The sequence below is a fragment of the Bacillus rossius genome, chromosome 13, assembly GCF_032445375.1.
Source record: "Bacillus rossius redtenbacheri isolate Brsri chromosome 13, Brsri_v3, whole genome shotgun sequence".
NCBI lineage: Eukaryota > Metazoa > Arthropoda > Insecta > Phasmatodea > Bacillidae > Bacillus > Bacillus rossius.
Genome location: NC_086340.1, coordinates 48,683,927 through 48,698,902, shown reverse-complemented (window position 1 = coordinate 48,698,902; position 14,976 = coordinate 48,683,927). Strand labels below are relative to the sequence as shown.

At 34.7% G+C, this 14,976-nt stretch overlaps 1 long non-coding RNA gene across 2 annotated transcripts; it reads right to left on the bottom strand.

Moving 5' to 3' along the window:
- Positions 1-217: 217 nt before the first annotated feature.
- On the bottom strand, positions 218-7,716 carry LOC134538553 (uncharacterized). 2 transcript variants are annotated; one of them, XR_010076172.1, is made up of 3 exons: positions 7,360-7,716; positions 6,968-7,197; positions 218-3,332 (listed from the first exon to the last, which is right to left on the bottom strand). It is a non-coding gene; the product is annotated as an uncharacterized LOC134538553 (long non-coding RNA). The 2 variants fall into 2 exon arrangements; XR_010076171.1 differs by having other exon boundaries at positions 6,972-7,197.
- Between the last annotated feature and the right edge of the window lie 7,260 nt (positions 7,717-14,976).

Below are 14,976 nucleotides of genomic sequence, written 5' to 3'. Positions count from 1 at the left end.
CCCTCAGACTTCTGCCCAAGGCAACTATTTGAATATTGTATTGTGTCTGTTCTCATACTTCATTCAAAAGTAGCAAAATGTCCAGTGTACTGACTGAAAACATTTGAGAAATTAGAAAATGGTGGTTTGAGTACTAATGATGCTTGATTGTTCTGCAGAACACAATTTTCATTCCTAAAAGTAAATGGTTAGGATAAATACATTAAAATGCCACATATATTATTTATTTTATTTATTTAATATTTGTTGCGTGCCTACCTACAGCTTATGGCCTTGGGTGGTAGGCACGATACAAACACAGATACATACAGACAAAACAAAACAGTACAAAATACAAGACAACAAAACAAAAACAATACACACAACATGCAACATTTAGCAATTAGTAAATAATTTCTTTACAAATATAATTCAGGAAAGAAGAAAACTAACTTGAAACAATATAATAATTAACCACAAAAAAAAAAATCAAGTTATGTATAGTTGTATTTTTTTTTAAATTTTATTGTGCTATCTAATACAGGAAAGAAACTTGCATATTTATTGTAATTTTTAGTGATTCTGAATAATAGATCATTTGTTTTACTTAATGTACAAATTAAAGATTGCTTACGACTATTGAAAGTAGTTATTATAATTCCAGTATTGTGAAGAAAATAATTACAATTAATTGTATTTTTGTAACAATTGTGTACAAATAATGCATCACACACACACACACACATATTAAAAAAAATAAAACAGGGTGTGCTGAATCACAAAACGTATGAGCCAGAATGAGTTACAATAACATGTCAGGTTTACTCAAAGGGGTACGAAACACACATTAATACCACATCCCGTAATTCAAAATCCAAAAACATCAACTCACAGAAATTGAACATTTTCAGATGCATACTGAAAGTAATAAACATAAAGTAGCGGTATGTGAAATATGTATGTAATGTACATGTATGTGTACATGAAATGTTTTAGCTGATGGAAATTACATACGGCATGCAATATAAATTAATGTGTGTGGCAGAGCATTTAAATAAAAGTAACAATTTAAATAAATAATAACATGCAAAGGTGACCATAAAGTATTTTGTATTTTGTAACCATATTATAAATACATGAAATACATACATAGTAGCAGTCAATATCAGATCTTAAACAGATATGGCTAAAGGTCTCCAGAGAAACATCAGACAGAAATGTACAAGAATTATGAAGGGCTTTTAACACTGTGTACTATGTTGTGATTTGTGTTAATAGTATTGAAATACTAAGATCGTGAATAAAATTAACAACTTAAAAATTGTTGCCACAAGAAATAACATACACTACACAATCAATTATATACCGTATATACTCGTGTATAGCGCGCCCTTTTTTCCCCTCAAGTAAAGGAAAAAAAATAAGGATGCGCGCTATACACGGGAAAAAAAATTTTTGGTGGGGGGAGGCGGGGAGGAGTGGAAGTCGTTAACTGCCGGGTGACGGGTGACGTTTCTGGCCAGCCCCCACACATACGCACAAGCAACAAGGCCTCTGTTTCACACACACACACACACACACACACACGCACACGTGCGCGCGCAAGCTCGCACATCATGGTCTCTTGTTTATTTTTAGACCTCCCCCCTTTACAGAAAGCCAGCTCAGAAGCTAGTAAAAAGAGAGAGAGAGAAAGAGAGAATTTTGTCACCAGTTCCCCCCCCCCCCCCCCCCCCCGGCAACTTCTTCGCTTCCTCCATTCCTCACCGGTGAGTCAAGTTCTCCGCGCCAGCTTAGCAACGTAGCGCGGCACGCCTCCCTCCCTTCCTTCCTTCCACGTACCAGTTGTGACGATATAGCGCTTCATTATCTTCCGTTTAGACAGCAGAGTTTATGTATTTTCCTGACGCATCACCACACATCAATTTAAATAATCAGGTACCACAAAATGTTAGTAAAATTTATTTATGGGGGAAAAAAAAATTTCAATTTTTTTTTTCTTTGGAATTAGTTGCAAAAATCGTGGTGCGCGCTATACACGAGGGCGCGCTATACACGAGTAAATACGGTATATACATTAAAATGTTATAGTTCAATAGGTTCCATAACAATATTTCTTGATATTATCTTTTTATGTATTAATGCATGATTATTAAACAATTAAAACAACTGTAACAAGGAAAATTTTAAAATGTAAAATCTTTGCTTTTGGCAATGCATTTAAAAGATTTGTAGCTGTACTTTTGTATTTTCATAACTTTACCCTTCTTGTCAAAAATAAAAAACATTGTAGAAGAATATTGTTATTTTTTTTAAACAAACAAGGGTAGTTCAATGGTAAACCACATGAGTGCTTACTACAAGCCTAGGCAAAGTTTGCCCACAATTTCCCTGAAATGTGTTTGTCTAAATAACATGCAAAATCATTAAATAATAAATTATCTTCAATATGATGTAATTCCTGCATGTTTGAATGTTCCTGGTCATGCCCGTCGAGGATGTAGAGACAACAGAATCCCTGCCAGCCCACTAACTGCTGGCACACGAGGGGCTGGAACTCCACGTTGCCGCTGAGGGGCAGCACCAAGCACTTGAGTGGAGCCACGACTGGCGGCAGCAACAGGAACAGCAAAACAATCAACTAATTTTCAATGTTCCATTTGGAAACATTCTTACCCAACACATTGAGAGTATTTCAATAATGAAACCAGTTTTTACCCACTGATTCCCAATGTTTTTGCATAATAGTTGAATTCACAGTTTACTACCTATTTTCACCACACCTGTATATCTACATGTTTTTAAACAAATATATTTGATATTACTTTTCTTTCTTAAGATATAAACCATTTTGACTAAACAAAAGTAAAATGAAATAAGATCCTGCAATACAATCCTATATCATAGGTAAGTGAACAAAATGAAACTTGAAACAACATAAATATGTTTGCACAATAATACTTTTAACAAAACATTACCTATTTCATCAAGTTAAAATACAAAAGAATCAAAAAGCAAAAATATAACCAAATGTACTTCTTTACTCAGACATTTGTAAAAGGCTGCATTATTAGAAAGTTCATGTAAAATTTCTTAATTTAATTGAAATTTGTTTACAAGTTGGAAACAAAATGCCAGGGCCTGTAGGTATGTGAAGGATTAAAGGAAATGCAATGGAATGGCTTAGCAACAAATGAAGATATATCATTGAATTATTCATAAGTAGCCATAACAATGAGTGCAAAAATCATAAAATACAGCTAATTGAAATGCCGGATGATGAACTCGTTCCTGATGGCCATGGCGCGCCCAGGTCGAAGAGGAACTGGTGGGATTGGCACATCATTGTTGGCCTGTAACAAACCAATTAATATATTACAATGCAGGCAATAATTGTTTATAGGTACATTATCATTACTATAGTGTAAATGGTCTCTACCTTAGCTTTGTTTCAATTATAAAACATGTTTGTTTTACACACACGCACGCACGCACTCTCACACACATATACACACGCAAGTTGTGTATAAACAACAGAAGACACCATCAGAAAAATACAGCAAAAAGCTTTTCATCTGGCATGCTATGGTTTTCCTTCTGTAATGTAGCACCAGTCGAGCCCCTCATTTGCAGATTTCTTCAGGTGGATTTCGCCAGTAGACCTTGGCTGCCAAGGTGTCTAGTTGGCTTTAATGTTTATTGCCATTGCCTGTTTAAATATTTGTGCAGTGTTCCTATTTTATAGCTGTTTATATATCACATTATAGGTACAAAAGCATTTGTATTTTCAAAGAGGAAGTAATATGTAATAAACATCATTGCAATTCACAAACTGAACAAGTACTTATTTGTTTTATGCACTTCATTTGAAAATAATACACTAAGTTACAGGGAAGAAATCCTAGGTGTCGCCAATACTAATTAATAATATATAACAAAACACTTCTCACTTGCAGCTCAGCTTCTTCCACATAATCATTGTGCCTGATACCAATGTTGTGACAAATGGCACAGGCAACAATGATAGCTGCTGTTGTCTGCAGCTTGTTTCGTAAAACAAGCTGCAAGCAGGGAAAGCGCTGCTTCCAAACACTGAACATCCTTTCCACCAGATTCCTCGTCCGAACATGAGCCATGAGTACCTGTGTGATTACCTTAATGTGTATCATTACTACACATAATATGTACATTATACACATGTAAAACATGCTGGTTCACACTGTAATCAAAAGAGACAACCTTAATATCACAGTTGAAACCAGCAATGGCGAATGTCACAAAAGTTTTAAATTAATCTTCCCTAGTGCAAATAACTTTCAAAGAATGTATTAATACCATATATATGTGTGTGTGTGTGTGTGTGTGTGTGTGTGTGTGTGTGTGTGTGTGTGTGTGTGTGTGTGTGTGTGTGTGTGTGTGTGTGTGTGTGTGTGTGTGTGTGTGTGTGTGTGTGTGTGTGTGTGTGTGTGTGTGTGTGTGTGTGTGTGTGTGTGTGTGTGTGTGTGTGTGTGTGTGTGTGTGTGTGTGTGTGTGTGTGTGTGTGTGTGTGTGTGTGTGTGTGTGTGTGTGTGTGTGTGTGTGTGTGTGTGTGTGTGTGTGTGTGTGTGTGTGTGTGTGTGTGTGTGTGTGTGTGTGTGTGTGTGTGTGTGTGTGTGTGTGTGTGTGTGTGTGTGTGTGTGTGTGTGTGTGTGTGTGTGTGTGTGTGTGTGTGTGTGTGTGTGTGTGTGTGTGTGTGTGTGTGTGTGTGTGTGTGTGTGTGTGTGTGTGTGTGTGTGTGTGTGTGTGTGTGTGTGTGTGTGTGTGTGTGTGTGTGTGTGTGTGTGTGTGTGTGTGTGTGTGTGTGTGTGTGTGTGTGTGTGTGTGTGTGTGTGTGTGTGTGTGTGTGTGTGTGTGTGTGTGTGTGTGTGTGTGTGTGTGTGTGTGTGTGTGTGTGTGTGTGTGTGTGTGTGTGTGTGTGTGTGTGTGTGTGTGTGTGTGTGTGTGTGTGTGTGTGTGTGTGTGTGTGTGTGTGTGTGTGTGTGTGTGTGTGTGTGTGTGTGTGTGTGTGTGTGTGTGTGTGTGTGTGTGTGTGTGTGTGTGTGTGTGTGTGTGTGTGTGTGTGTGTGTGTGTGTGTGTGTGTGTGTGTGTGTGTGTGTGTGTGTGTGTGTGTGTGTGTGTGTGTGTGTGTGTGTGTGTGTGTGTGTGTGTGTGTGTGTGTGTGTGTGTGTGTGTGTGTGTGTGTGTGTGTGTGTGTGTGTGTGTGTGTGTGTGTGTGTGTGTGTGTGTGTGTGTGTGTGTGTGTGTGTGTGTGTGTGTGTGTGTGTGTGTGTGTGTGTGTGTGTGTGTGTGTGTGTGTGTGTGTGTGTGTGTGTGTGTGTGTGTGTGTGTGTGTGTGTGTGTGTGTGTGTGTGTGTGTGTGTGTGTGTGTGTGTGTGTGTGTGTGTGTGTGTGTGTGTGTGTGTGTGTGTGTGTGTGTGTGTGTGTGTGTGTGTGTGTGTGTGTGTGTGTGTGTGTGTGTGTGTGTGTGTGTGTGTGTGTGTAAACATATATTTGTATGTATAGATTAACTATCTAATATAATTTCCAAAATGTAACATTAAATTAACAATAATTGAAAATATGTTCATAAAAATAACGAACTGGCTGTAGAAGAAAATGTTTCTCCCTTGCTTGGTGGTTTTACAATAATAGATGTTTGCACTACAAAACTTTGCTGGAGTCTATTTGCACCATATTTTACTTTGCCAAAACAATTACGTTGAAGTTTAGAAATGAGTAAAGCTAAGGTGTTGGAGCAACAAATTTTGTTGCGATCTTTAAGAGTTAGTATATGGAGATTAGTCCAGTTATGACACATTTGAAAACAATATATTATATGTATTTCACATTATTTAATGAACAGTCTGTTTTCAGTAAAAAAACTTACAATTCCACTTTTTTTTTTTTTAAATATTTCCTCACATTTACATTTTCTTAAAATCATACTTTTAGAACATACTATTACACCTTATGTACCTACACAAATATTAGTGTAAATGGTGAGATCAGTTGGTTACATTGGCCATGTCAACAAATCATGAATACAAGTGAACAGTTGGTTAGCTATGTTAACAATGCTATACATTAGAAAGAATGGATAGTATGAGGTTTAAGTTCTGTATCACATATCCAAGTTTTTCCTTTGATCCTGATGGCAGGATCCTGTATACATTGATCCTTAGAAACATGAAGTTTGCTGTTTTCAATTACTATGCCACTAGGTAATGGACAAAAAAAAACACTTGTCATGTAACAATTAATTATGATCTTATATATATATATATATATATATATATATATATATATGTGTGTGTGTGTGTGTGTGTGTGTGTGTGTGTGTGTGTGTGTGTATCAACACACACAAAAAAGGCATTTCCACAAGACCAGAGACATAATTTGTTTGTATAGCAAAATTCTAGATTTAATGTCAAGGATCTTTTGACATAGTAATTTAAAACAGCATTATGTACCAAATGATGAATTCAAAGCCAAGGAATGAACTTGGTAAGGTGATATGGAATAATTACCATGTAGGTGACTTAACCAATAACACTATTTCCAGGTTATTTACATGTACCTAACCTTGCAAAACAGACCTTTTTCTTAATATCATACACACATCCTTACAACTTGTAAAAGCTATAAAATACTCAAAGCTACGTAAGGTATAAATTTAATTCGATAATAAAAAAATGTCAGGAAATTGACACAATAATTTGAGGGTTTTAATTTTACATAATCAGGGGTGGCTTTTAGAATTACCAGATTCAAGAAAATGCTCTTGACAAATTGAAATACTTTACAATCAAGCTACCTACATGAAAGAACTATGTGCTAACATGAATATTGTATTAAATATTGAAATGAATACAAACTAGACAAATTATTTCAATTTATCTCACAGTTCACATTTCATATTAAGGTCTGTCACGAAACATGTTTCAACATGCCTTAACAATGTTTACCTACCTACCTGTATACTTCCCCCCGAGCACCGCCGGGGCTTTTGATTTTTATGTGGGTGCAGTCACTCCTGTAACACCGGGAAAGTGTTAAAATCGTAGCTTGTTCAATCGAAATTCATCGCCAGTGGGAAACCGTATCAGATGTTGAGTATGTTGCGCTAAACCGACAGAGATACGTCTGATAATTCGGGAAACTGTGGACTCGCTAACGCCTGTTAACTCGCCTGCCACCATCTGTAAATAGTATTTCACATTGCACCGATATGTGCCTATGCAAACCATAAATTAAACACCACATACTGAAGTGCACAATCGGCTAACCTAGGCAAAGAGTGAGAGATGGTATTATTGTAAACAAAAGGTATTGGTTAGTAACTATGATTTCTGACTGCTTACCTGGAAAGTGCCTGTTGCGTAAAATCGCAAGGCAATTAGCAGCTGCAGGACAGGCGGTAGCGGTAATCCTCGACGACTCCGTGGTTCTTCAAACACTAGCAAAGGCAGAATGTGATGCCGAACAAGATCCTTGGTAAAACGATATCGTCGTCTGAACAGCACGTCACTAAACCACTCCAGTGGATTTTTAAAATCCCTCAAATACCGACGTGGGTCCCTGGCAACGTTTCTTTCTTCATTTTCTAGAAATACTTCATCAATTAAATCAAGAAATTCCACAACAATTGGTTCTAATAACGCAGCCATCTTGAATTTTTTTCCATATTTCACTCCGAGCGCCCTCGGAGTGCCCTCGGAGTGTGGTTGCGCGTACAATCCAATATTCCTTCGTTTTTACTCGGTTTCATTCGGATATTACTTCGTTTTTACTCCGTTCTAGACTGTGCAATGAAAATTCCTCCACTCAAACTCCACTCGCACTCGGAGAATTCTCGGAACGACTCTGCAAGCCGCCCTGAGTGTGTTTATGTATTTTTTCCACAGGAACGTATTAGATTTTATTTTCATTGTTTAACATTTTATATTTTCCAAAATTGTGTTTCACCGTACGCCTTGTCCCGAACCGGGCCGGTTCAATTTCCCGCGAAAATCACGCATTTTGCGCAGGAGGGGCAAATATGGTATAAGGACAATATGGGAAAGTAACCAAAAAAAACGGAGACACGGATGTCAGCGCCTCTAGCGGCGTGTACTGCTAGAACAATGATGAAGTGTAAAGTGAATGGCTGGTGACGGTATTTTGTGTGCGTGAAAATTGCAATTTATTGAACGAGTGGTTGTTAATTATGGCAGGAAAGATTTGTTCAATGTTCGGCTGCAATAATTATAACGTTGCAAACTGTTCCAAGTCGTTTTTTAGGTTTCCAAAGGACCCAAACCAGTAAGTACACTAGGCTTCGTTTCCATTTGTAGTATCGCTTAACATAATAGCTGTATCCGAATACTGGCCTAATGGATCCCTTAGCTAAGGGATCCACTAAAAGTGCATCGTAGTGGACGCGGCCATCTTTGTGTTGAATCCGAATTCTCACAAGGGATGCCGATGCATCCCTTCACACATCCACTAATTCGAGATTTCTAGGGATGCGACACTCGCATCCACTAACGCGTCCCTACATCCATTAGCTTCGGAATCGGGTTTTATTTTGTTTGTGTATAATATTACTTCAGATTTTCAGCATAAGATTTGTTTAAAACATTATAGGCGAAAGTGATTTAAACAGAGACAAATGAAGACGTTAATAAATATAATAAAAATTCGAATTTAAACTTAAAGGATAATTCAAAACTCATAAGTATTTTTAAAGTTTACAATTTATAAAATGTATTTTATTTGGATCGCTAACATGTATAACATACACGTTACATTATTTTTTAATTGGTAGGTATTTATTATTTACGTTTTGCTGAATATTCGTAGATATCGCTACACAAAATGGCTGCGTGAAAATTAGTACGACTGACAGTCAACAGGTGGTGCTAGCAGTAAAAGTATTCGGATACTATCCATCCCATGGAGTTAAGAAGTTAGGGAGTAGGTGTGTGTAATCTCTGCTGTGTTAACAGTTGAAGTCAAAACAAAAAACGACCACGCCCCCTTGTGAGAGCAAAACATCACTGGTTGCAATGCATTTAAATGCAGAATACTGTATTTTGTTAATCCGATATTAGCTACCAACGGCGTATATGTGCAAGTTTATCTTTTTAAGATTATGAAATGAAATATAATGTTGTGTTGCAAGACTGTAACGTGTGATTTTTTAGTAGAAATAAGGCAATAAATCCCGATATATGTAATGACGAAATGGGTTATAAAATTAATTTATTGCTTACTTAACAGCATTCAGGTAGGGTGCATTGATGTTATTAAGGCAGTATGTTGTGTCAATAACATTATAGTACCCTTGTTTACACTATTTGTGCTTAAAGAAGGTTTTTTTTCGTCATTTCATTTATCGGACTATTACAATGTTAAAGATATTAGCTTATTACCTACATGTTACTGTAAACGAAATGAACAAATTAACTGATATTTAAATTCTCGTCATAATTATTAGGCCTATGTGTATGGATGGATTAGCTGTCACGAGCCCACACGTCTATATTAACTTGTACATGCTACAACTTTTGCATTTTATGTATATATTTATTTATTTATTGCAGTGGCCACGCAATAGTAAACATACCAGTAGTTTCTTCAGAGCTAAATTAGTCCTTTGCACGAATATTTCACTTTAGGAGCCAGTACTGTAAAGTAACAGTAATAACAGAGGGCACACATGCCTACCTGCAGCAATGTTGCAGTGATTACATTTGCAACTTTTTTTTTTTTTACTATAGCGATTCCAAGTGTTATATATTTATACTGTCTACGTTTTAATTATTTTTCATCCCACAATTTTAGCCTTGAATGTGTGCCTTAAGCTTCTTTGAGATCAGTGAAGATTATAAAATGCTAGTGAAGATATATTTAAATCGAAAATTATATTTTTGTATTTTTTGTTCTCATAGGGGGCAATATTTACCCACAATTTCCCTAATATTCATATCCATTCAACTATAGATTTGCAAAAATTAGTTCATAGAAATTTTTTCTAGGAAACCTAATTATTTTTGTCAAGATTTTTTCTTGGTTTCCCTTACTTGATGACACACATAAATACTATGTAGCAATAACCAATCAATACTTACTAAGACTGCATATAAATACAAAAAATACTTATGTTTCTGATTTGTAATAGGTAAAACAGTTATTCTTGAATGGAATAACAAGATCACTTGAAGCTCAAAAGGAAGAATGCATACATAGCTACTAGAAGTTTGACTGCAAAAATTCTCATTGACCCTTAAACAAAATTGTCTTCGTAAACATCTTTTGAACAGAATCACTAGTTTAAATTATATTCTTAGCAAAATAATTGAACCTTATACAAACATACTTATCAGAAACTGCTTTTGTCAAATAAACAATATGATTATTCAATGGGGACATGTCATGCATATGCTGATTCAAAGAGGAAAAAAATGTCTTTACGTCTTACAAATACTTTGCACGTCCTTAGACAGGTATGTTATTCCACCTCTATCTTTCTGTGCAATTAATGAATTTTCAGCATTTCCCTCTGGCAACTGGTACATCTTAAATTGGTAATTCCTGAAAAACACTAAAAATATTTTACAGCATTTTTAATGTAGCTATACTAACCTAACCTACAATCTAGTGTTGTTACTAACCTAGCCTAATCAAACACTATCCACATTTGACTACTTCGAAAGAAATATTTTCGAAATTGATTTTTATTACTTTAATTACGGAAAAGTTACGCCGAGGGAATTTTAGAACAAAATGATACTAAACCACACTGCATAAAACTAAAAGTGAAATGTTTTACAGATTAAATCACTTGTCCTCATCCATTTCCTCACCATATTTTTTAAGTTAAGTCTTATAATCGTCGACGATAAAATTGGTACATTATTGGGCTTTGGTAAAAGCAAGCTGGTAGCACAGTGTTGCAAATTTAAAATAGTGTGAAATTATGCGAAATCAACTACAAAACAAGACGTACTGAAGTAAAAACTATAATTTATTAACAAATAACAAGACATTACATAAATGTATATAATTTGGACAACAAAAATCAATGGAAAATATATTATGGTTTCATGCAGATAACACAATCAATTTTATTTCATTTTTTTTATTTTTTTTAATCCACCTGCAGATCCCTACATGAGCCAACAGCTCAAGGGATATTGACCTTGTCACATTATAAACAAAAATTAAACATAGTTAAAATTGCAATAAAATAATCAAGTTTACAATTATAATGAATTTTGCTAATCTACACTTTCAACAAATAATCACAAATTTTATAATTTTCACAATTTACACAACACAACAAACAGTACATATTTTTCATTTAATATACTCTGAATCATTTGTAGGGTGTCCTATTAATTATACAGCAAATTACATATTATTTATATTGTCATTACAAGGTGTTATTTCACCAGCTAAATAAATATTTTTTTCCTTTGATGTATTCTCTAACAACTTTTTTGAATTCATTAAAATTTTGTAGTAATATAATTTCTTTAGGTAGTTTATTAAATAGTGTTATAGGTACCTCTTAAGTGTGGAATTTTGGTTTCAGTTTATAGTTATATCTTGTGATATATGGTCCAGTATGTTCAGATTCTACAAAATTATTTACAATTTTACAAATAAGAGCAACCTATAAATATATTACGAAAAAAAAGGGAATATATTCAACTCAGTAAATAAAGGTTTACATGAGGCTCTTGTATCAGCTAAACATATAATACATATGGCTTTTTTTTGCTATCTAAGAATTTTAATACTATTACTACACTTACCCCATATTTCAATTACATATACCATGTGTGTGTGAAAAAGTGCAATGTATGCTGTTCGTAGAGAATTTCTGTCTATAATTTGGCTAAGAATTCTGAGGGCGTAGCAAGCTTTACTTAATTTATGAATAGTTTGATTGATATGTTCATTCCATTTTAGTTTATCATCAATATGTAAGCCCAAGAATTTAGTTGATTCAGTTTGACTTATCGCTTGATTCTGAAATTCAGATAATATTTGATCGAGCAGTCTTTTATTACCAAATTTAATAAATTTTGTTTTATTTATATTAAGTTTAAAATTATTTGCATCAAACCACTTATTCAAGTTAATTATTTCAAATTCAGTTTTATTTTTTAATTCCAATATTTTTCTGGAGTTATAAGAAGATTTGTGTCATCAGCAAAAGATTCCTACTCGTACAAAATTGTACTTACTACAGTCAGAATTTTTTCATTAGTTTTCCTTATCCCTATATTTACACATGAGTTATCCATCAAGTCAAATCTGTGTGGGATTGTACATACCGCCACTTTGTGTTACATAATGAAGGTAATACATATTTCAAACTGAGATACACAGTTTTTGATTGTTTCTTTAACACGTAATTTCCACCTGCTACTATAACTATCTCATCTTCTTTCTTGAGACATGTCTTGTCTTCTTTTATTCCTCTCACCATTTCAATTATAGAAGCTCCTGGTTTGATATAAACTTACTTGTGAAATGTAATTCCCGTCTGCTTTTTCGCTAGCCTATTTGTACAACCATAAGCACAACACAAATTTTTTTATTCTTTCTTGAACACGTAATTTCCACCTGCTACTATAACTATTTCATCTTTCTTGAGACATGTCTTGTATTCTCTTATTCATCTCACCACTTCAATAATAGAAGCTCCTGGTTTGATATAAACTTACTTGTGAAATGTAATTCCCGTCTGCTTTTTCGCTAGCCTATTCGTACAACCATAAGCACAATACGACATTGTTTTATTTCATTAAAAACACCATTTAAAACTTGTATTCGCCGTTTGTTTTGGTCGCATTAGTGGGCGTGTCCCAAAAAGCAAAATGACTTCAGCATCCACGCCATACAACCACTCCCTAACTTCTTACCTCCATGATCCATCCATTAGAAATGCGTCCTCTACATTGTGGCTGCATTTGCTAAGGGATGTAGGGATGTGTGTGCTAAGGACGCATCCCTATGTATTCGGATACAGCCAATGTTTTTATTGCAAAAAATGCCTGTTATTGTATTAAAAACCTTTTTTGTCTTTCCGTAGATGCAAACAATGGGTGCTGATGTCTAGAAGAGCAGACCTCGATGTAATCCTAAAGAAAAGTGGGCCTGGTGGTTTATACACAAGAGTAATTTGTTCCGACCATTTCAAAAACGAGGATTTTCGCAATCGCAATTTGCCTTCACAAGGGTAAGAAGAACGTCAGTAATACAAATTTTTAGTTAAAATACGGGTTTGTTTTTAGCATGACTTTTAACTTACTGACCTCAACAGGTGACTTCTTTAAAGCAGCATTTGTGAAATATAGGTATCTCGCAAATAAAATTATATCCTGATCATTTGGTAAGTTGCAGACATTTCGCAGGAGATTGCTCTTAGAACTATTCAATGAAGCTCAAAATAATTAATAATTGAGCTACCATACAGTAACACATAACCTCAAGAGGGCTTGAAGGCTATATGTGAATTTACCAAATTTTGCCCAGTTATTAACTTTATACTTGTTCAAATAAACAAAACTGTGTGTTAATGGTATACATTTTGTGGAAAGCTGATAAGATTTAGTAAATATTGTCATATTGTATGTTCGTCTTAGGCTAATGTGGTACGTATGCATTTGTTTAAGAAGTTAACAGTTTTTCTTATATTTACAGTTTACTAAGGGGTGTTGTACCAACTCAAAACCTTCCTGCTTCGAAGAGCAATACCAACCAGCGTAAAAGCCCAAAGAAAAGACAACTGCACAGCTGTCCCACTGTAGATGAGCCATGCGAACTGAAAGACTTGTCTTTGGAATCAGGTATGCGTCATCATTAATTATGTATTTTTATGTAAAAATATATCAATAGACGTAGTTTTGAGAAATATAACGTGCAAACTTAGTATAATAAGCATTCAGACTGTGTATAAGAGACACAGAGAACGAGAATAATTAGCAAACAAATACTGGTATCTCAAAATACATTAGGTACTATCAGACACCGTTTTAATTTTTACGAGCTAAAATATACCTTCAGTCTCCTTACAAGTAAAACATACGGGACTTTCATGGTTGACCTAATGGGGAATATTCTAGAACACTACACCATAAAATGTACCTGATAATATTTTTCTATTTCATTTATTACTGATATTACATTTTATTTATTAAGCATTTTTGTGCAGCCGACCTAAACCAACCAACCTTTCACTTTGTTTTCCATACCTTCTACAAAATACTCTCTAATATTAAAATAATGTTGTTTCATGTAGCTATTTTTTTAATTTTTTTTATGTAGCTGACCTAACCAACCTTTTGCTTGGTTTTCAGTACCTTCCAGATATGATAGTAAGTATTTTCGGATAATCAAGTTGGTAACTTATTTTTCCTGTCGATAATTTTTGATTTAATTTTTTTATGTAGCTAACCTAACCTAACCAAATTTTCACTTTGTTTTCAGTATCTTATCAAATCACCTCGGCTCATCTATTTTACAATTAATATTTCCTACACTTACCTCGCATATAAACACCTTTCTTTAAATCATATACTTCCCCTACTTCCGGAATTGAATATTAGAGTTCACCCAAAATTTCTCCTAGTGTGTATAGGTATGTATATGTTGTAATTTCTTTGCATGTTGCATAATTGTTAAATTTAGAGTTGAAATGCTATTTGCAAAAGGAATATACTTATAAAAAAGACATAGCTTGGATGTAAGGTATTTTGTTAGTCGCTAATAACATTTTTATAATTTATGATAGCCTGCTGTTTTTAAAAATCATTTCTGAGAATTAAACTATAAAAGAAATTACCTACATGTGGTTGAAATAGGTAGAAAGCCTCACATTAGAGATCATTCTTCTGTCCTTGAAATTAAGCTGATGTCATGTTTGTACTTGTGACATGTCAACCCTTACAGGCCAATATGTTGTTGAAGACTGATGTTCCACC